Source organism: Salvia splendens, unplaced genomic scaffold (assembly GCF_004379255.2).
Source record: "Salvia splendens isolate huo1 unplaced genomic scaffold, SspV2 ctg872, whole genome shotgun sequence".
Lineage (NCBI taxonomy): Eukaryota > Viridiplantae > Streptophyta > Magnoliopsida > Lamiales > Lamiaceae > Salvia > Salvia splendens.
Window position 1 is genome coordinate 6,203 of NW_024599556.1, and position 7,226 is coordinate 13,428.

The 7,226-nt window shown below is 37.1% G+C and overlaps 1 pseudogene; it reads left to right on the top strand.

Moving 5' to 3' along the window:
- The first annotated feature begins 4,602 nt into the window (after positions 1-4,602).
- On the top strand, positions 4,603-6,981 carry LOC121791673 (annotated as a pseudogene).
- Positions 6,982-7,226: the final 245 nt, after the last annotated feature.

Sequence of the window (7,226 nt, forward strand, 5' to 3'; positions counted from 1 at the left end):
ACTCAATGTTTCAAATTATTTAACTTTAATTCAAAATTAATTCAATTCAATTAAATTTATTGGTATATTAAATTATAAAAAAATAAAATTGAATTATAATCCGGTTCCTGGTTAGGAACCGGTCGGTTCCGATTCCGAACAGGAACCGGGACCGGTTTTATTTAAAAAGTTGGAACCGGTACCACCGGAACCGAAACTGGAAAATCCGGTTCTGGTTCCGGAATTAACCGGCCGGTTCCAGTTTCGGTTCCGGTTAACCGAGAATCGGAGAACCGTTTAAGCACCCCTATATTTGGCTCTTGGAATTCAATTATTCAATTAAGTGCTTTAATTTAAAATACTTGTCGACCACTTACTTGAGTTTCTTTAATAAATTTATTTACTCTCGATTCGAACCCTTCATCAATTTAACTGAATAGATTAATCTCGAAATCAAGTGCACTACACCATGGCCGTGTTTCAAGATTTCAAGCCTAATTGGGAATTCGAGTAGAAGAGGCTCTTATGGCGGCTTGGTCTGTGGATACATGGATGGTGTTGGGACTTTCCATTGTCTCCAGAACAAGTGATGGATAACCTACACAATATTGGAGGATAGTCCGAACCAAAGAGTGCACGGAAAAAGAATCCCATTTTCCCAAAGAATGTGGCACGGAGTGGAACGCGCACAGAGAGCTAGACTACGGTCCACATGGGTTAGCTTTCTTTCTTTTCCATTTTTACAGGAGGTACACGACTGATGTGGGTCTGTTGGCTTTTTTAGCTTCTTGTGGTTGCGGCGTTTGTGCTAATGTAAGGTTAGGCTAAGAGTTGTTTCTTTGTCTTCGCTTTCTTAGCCTGGTGTGCGTAGTGCTCCAAGTAGCTGTGGTCTGTTTTCTTTGTTTTTTAACTCTTTGCTCACCCTCTCGTTGGGGTTTGAGCATTTTGGCGCATCTAATGCACATATAGAAAAAAAGTGCACTACACCAATTTGTAGTGTTTATTTTGAAAGTTCAAAATGCAAAAGCCCCATGACAATACCCAAAAAAAACTAACAAAAATAAATAAAATTAACAGCTAATATCTAATTCATAAATTCAAGAAACAACAAAGCAAACATAAAAGCCTAAAGGCAAAAGAGCAGCCCATCAGTTTGGAAGATAGCAAACATATTCAAGGAAACAAACACGTTACCCTAGCTAGGTTCAACTTTTGAGATCGCTTAAGTCGTTGGTGAAGGACTCTATTCGGATGCTGAAATTCGGACACCAACTTTTAATTCATGATCTAAGGCTCCAAATAAGTCTTATATTTCGAGCTCCCAATTCGGTTACAATCCTTGAAAATGACATTATTCCTCCAAATTGACAAAGCAATGACATAAAGCTCCAAAGTTTTTGTCAAACTTGAGTAGAGGAGTGTTCATGTAAGCGATGAAGCACGCCATTGGTTCCTTGAGAATGCAAAAAAGAGATATTCCACCGCTCACAAAAGTACCAGAGACCACAAGGTACTTTACGGCTAAAAATGATATGCTCCAGGCTCTCTTACTCTTCTTTGCATAAAACATACTTATCATCTTCAAGTTCTGGGTACAAAATATGCGAAACCTAATTTTGGTGTTGAGTCTTCCCTGAATGACAAACCAAGCATAAAAGATTACTCGTGTGGTGGGACAACGTTTTTCCAAGCAAGACATCCTTGGTTTTTCGTTGTGCTCATGTTGTCAATACGTCAAGTAACCTGCAAAATAAAGTTAGAAGAAGAGAAAACATTTGACTTATTGATCAACCACACACTTTTTGTTTTCTTTCAAAACTAAGCGATTCATGGCTAGAAAAAAAAATCCTCAACAAGATTCACCTCCCAAGTAAAAAGATTTCCCCTCCATTTCAAGATCCATCTCCAATTTTGATTCTCCTAAACTCTCATCTCCTCAATGAGCATTTCAAGACCCATCTCCAATTTTGATTCTCCTAAACTCTCATCTCCTCAATGAGCTTGTTTATCTGGATTGACAACATGAAAAGCCTTGGAAAAATAATTTTAAAGCTCTCTCCTTCATCCACTTGTCATACCAGAATATTGTTTGTGCCCCATTACAATTTATACCTTATAACATTTTATCGCTTATTAAAAATATAGGCTACTTATAGTGAAAAGATTTATAAGACTATTATATAAACCACAAAATTAATCAAAATTAATACTCTCATATATAGAAGTTCAACTGAAAAACTAAGAAATATTTTCAGCCATTTAAAAATGTAAAATTTCAATGAAATGAAATGAGAGTTTTAATACGGTGGTTGTTGTTTTGTAATTCCTCCGTCCCAGTAAAAATGACTAACTTTCTTTTTAGTCAGTCTCAATCAAAATAACTTATTACTATAAATAAGACACTTTTTATCTCTACTTTATTCTATTTATCTTTTTTTATTCTCTCCATTTAACATAGTACAAAATAACATTAAATAAAATCTCGTGTCCTAAGGAAGATGTCTTCTTCATGGGATGAAGGGAGCACTTTTGTTATCTAAGCATAGTTTAAATTTTTAAACACATACTGGATGGGCTTCAAATAATAGAAAAAACCAATATACTCCCTCCGTCCCATATAAATAGGTCATTTAGGGTTGACACGGGTTTTAATGTATAATTGGTAAAATAAGAGAGAAGGAGAAAAAGTAGTTGAAATTGTGTACTGGATGGTGGGCCCCTAAATGAAAAGGTAAAAAAGAAGGAGAAAAACGTTGCCATAAATGGATATGTGACTATTTGTATCGGACGGACGAAAAGGAAATATGGCATATTTCTATGGGATGAAGGAGTATATATTTTTTTTAATCATACAAACAAATTCAACATCAACCGTATATCTTTTGACTTTGATCATGTAAAAAGATTTAATTTAACTGTTTAAGTTTAAAACATGAATGTAGTTAACTAATATTGAACTATGCCAATGAAAACATAAAAAATGAATTTTAGCCAGTTGATCTACAAAGTGCGACAAATATCAATCAACGAGTTAATATTTTTTAAGATAGCCCAAAATTCCATTAAAATGACAAGAAAAGTCCTTTTAAGGAGTAAATGATTGTGTTAGCTAAATGAAATCCATAGAAACTTTTTTTAGTTTTATTCCTGAAAATTGATTATAATACTCATATATTTTTGAGTGCGTATTAAACTTACAGTTTATGAGAAATGGGCATTATTACATATTTTCAACAACCTAATGAAGTGGTATCCCTACAACACAACAAACACAGCAAAATTGCTAATGGATGAACTATATACATAACTAAGAACAATATTTTATTTTTCAGTGGGAAAACATGAAAAGTTATTGGTATTTATGTGTGACATAATACAGAATTGTCTCATTGTTGGTATCCAAGGCATCATTTATGACTCGGCAAGTAACTTATTGTATTGTTACTATATTACTATTTACTTGACAATTAGTATGATTTTCTAGTAGTTTCTTTTGATAAACAGAAAAATGCCCAAGCTGTCCGAATGGCCACAACAAAGCTACCAACAAAAAGAAAGGCCACAAACAGCGATATCAAGGCTTTCAATGCAAAAAAACGGACACTAACCCGAAATTAAGGTCTACTTGCCGCCGCAGACCCATAAACACCATATCGTGTGTTCCGTGCACTCATCCAGCTTCTAACATCATCCAAGTTATCAATTCACCAGACCTGACGCAAAAGGGAAGTTCGGACACCATCTTTTAATCCATATTTCCATTCACCACAAAAGACGTCTCTTCTCGAACTCCCGGCCAGTTGGGTTTGAAGTTCTGGAAAATCATTTTGTTTCTAATATCCCAATCAACATGCAATAACATAAAACACGGACATCCACATATGCTTGTGAGATCTTTTGAAGGGAGCACCGAGCCATGAAAGTAAGCACACCTTTGATTCTTTAATCAAATTACTATCTCATTATCCCATTTTAATCAATTCTTCACATGACTAAATTTTCTGTGGCCCACATTTTGGGTCCATGACCACTACTTTCAATATAATATACACTCCGTATTTAATAAAAGTTTAACGAGTGAAATATTATTCATGAATGTGTTATATAGTAACATAAAAACTAATCAATCTATTTAGATCTCACCTCCTGCCGGAACTCTTTTTAAAATAAAATAAAAATCAGAAACTCAAATTATACGGTAACGCATAAAATGATAGGCTCCAAATCTTGGGTCACAAATCACATATCATGGAGTAGTTTATGATCGGTCTCTATAATGTTTAAAGAAGACATGGGGCCTCTAAATTCCCACCATAATATTGTAGGTCAAGTATCTATCACCCTAAGCTATCAAACAAATAAAAGTTCAATATAACTATATAAGGGCATCCATAACACGATGGATTAGTATTAGGTTAGGTCATTCATCTTTACATATACTCTATGTTAGCATCAATAAAATAGGATATATAACAAATGCGTAAAATTTCCAATTATATAAATAGTTTTAAAATATGTAATTTTCTATTAAGATAGGAACATAGTACTTTTCCTCTCGCCTTTATATTCTCTTGTGAATCTTTCACCACTCTATTAACATCAATACATTATAGAGAGAGAGACTCCAACTCTACTACAAATTCTACAATATCAATTAAGAGACATGTTCATATCACAATCCAACAAACTCTTTAGACTAAAACCTCTAGTTTTCAAAATAGCACTACTTTTCTTGCTTGGCATCACAACCAATAGAAACCACCTCCCCACCAACCACCCTTCACTTTACACAATGCCTTTCTATGGCAACCTAAGCTTCCACAACATCAACCATGCATCTAAAGACTTTGGCAATAGATACCATCTCATGCCCACAGCAGTCCTCTACCCAAACTCCACCTCCAACATTGCCCACATCATCAAACATGTATTCAACCTAGGCCTCACTTCCCATCTCACCGTGGCCGCTCGCGGCCACGGCCACTCCCTCGAGGGCCAGTCCCTGGCCCCCCAGGGCGTGGTCATCCACATGGAGTCCTACAAATCCCCGGGGATGTCGTTCCACACCGCGGACCATTACCCCTATGTGGACGACTCGGCCGGTGAGCTATGGATAAACATCCTCCATGAGAGCCTCAAAAGGGGCCTCACTCCCAAATCTTGGACCGACTACCTCCACCTCACCGTCGGCGGCACTCTCTCCAATGCCGGCATCAGCGGCCAGGCTTTCCGGCACGGCCCTCAGATTAACAATGTCTACCACCTACGCGTCGTCACAGGTCCATCATCTCATGCATCCCACAAAAAAAAGAGAATTATGTATTCCCTCCGTTTTCTAAAAATAGAAATTTTCTGTTTTCAAAAAATAGAAACTTTCCATTTTAGAAAATGAATAACATAATCCATTAACATTAATTCCACTACTTTTTCTCTTCTTCTCTCTTACTTTAACCCATTTTGCATTAAAACCCGTGTCATTTACAAAGTCTCTATTTTTACTAAGTTTCTAATTAGCTATAACTGCAGGCAGGGGAGATGTGGTTACGTGCTCGGACGAGCAGAACGCCGATCTCTTCAACGCAGTTCTCGGCGGATTAGCCAGTTTGGGATCGTCACAGAGGCCAGAATCGCTCTGGAACCAGCTCCTGCAAAGGTAATAAAACAAATCTTTGCTACTATAAAATGAAACAATATGATTTATTTATATGATTACATCCCTCTCCTAGCAGGTGAAATGGATCAGAGCATTATACTCTGATTTCGCCACATTCACCAACGATCAAGAGCGTTTGATATCCTCTTCACCGAGACTCTCTTGACTACTTGGAAGGATTCGTCGTGATAAACAGAACCGGACTACTAAACAACAGGAGATCCTCCTTCAACCCGAAGGATCCAGTCCAAGCAGAACAGTTCACTTCCGCAGGAAGGGTTCTGTTCTGCTTGGAACTGGCAAAGTATTTCAACTTAGAAGACGTCGGTTCGATTGAACGGGTGAGGTTCACCGATACCATTAGTCTCGTTTCGTAATCAGTGATTCACTCGGTTTACTTTCGGTTATGATGCAGGAAGTGGACAGCCTTTTAGCCGAGTTAAGTTTCATCCGCCCGACCTTGTTCATGTCCGAGGTCTCCTATGTGGACTTCCTAGACAGAGTCCACGTGTCGGAGATGAAACTCCGCGAGAACAACCTGTGGGACGTGCCTCATCCGTGGCTGAATCTACTCGTGCCGAGAAGCAGCATCCATGGCTTTGCTAAGGAAGTCTTCCACAACATTGTCAAGGACACAAGCAATGGCCCTGTTTTGATCTACCCTGTTAACAAATCTAGGTAGTAGTAATTTACATACATTTATGGAAATGTTATGTTTCCAAATTTGATGCATTTTTGGAATTTGATTTGCATAGATGGAAAAACGGGACGTCATTTGTGACGCCTGAGGAGGATGTGTTCTATTTGGTAGCGTTCTTGAGCTCAGCAGTGCCGTCTTCTGCAGGGAAAGACGGTCTGGATGCCATTTTAGCGCGAAACAGACGGATTGTAAAGTTTATTAGTGAGTCAAATATGGGGATCAAACAATATTTGCCTCATTATAATACCACACAAGAGTGGATAGCGCATTTTGGAGCAAAATGGGAGATTTTCTTGAGGAGGAAAATGTTGTATGATCCCCTCGCCATCTTGGCGCCCGGGCAAAGGATTTTCCCGAGGGCCAACGCCTTGGAACAGCACTGAAACTCCAAGCAAAAAAAAAAAATACAATTAAAAGGAATGAAATAAAGGAGATAAATGAAGCCAGATAATAAGTGTACTAATAGTAGAGGGGAATGAGAATTGTGGAATTCATGCATGTATCGTACCTATTTAATGTACACCATATAATTCAAAAAGTATGTAAAAGAGCAAAAAGTAGGGTTGAATATTCAATTAGCTATCAGTTATAGTTAACGGAATTAATATAAATTGTAATCGATTGGTTATAATTGATCTAAATGTCATAATTTTTTGTATAAACAACTTCCTTGTCTTTATTAAGAGGCGTTGTGTTTAATTAGGCCTTTTTTTTTTTCTCGTGTCATTTTTTGTGTTGCATATTTCAGCTAATTAAAGTTAAAATAACATCTGACTTTTAAATGCATTGAATGTCGAACACTTTCTTTGTAATTTGTTCAAGTGGCTTTTGAATAATTTTTAATGCTTCAACATATGCGTTTTTTGATTAATTAGATTGCTCTATCCAATAATT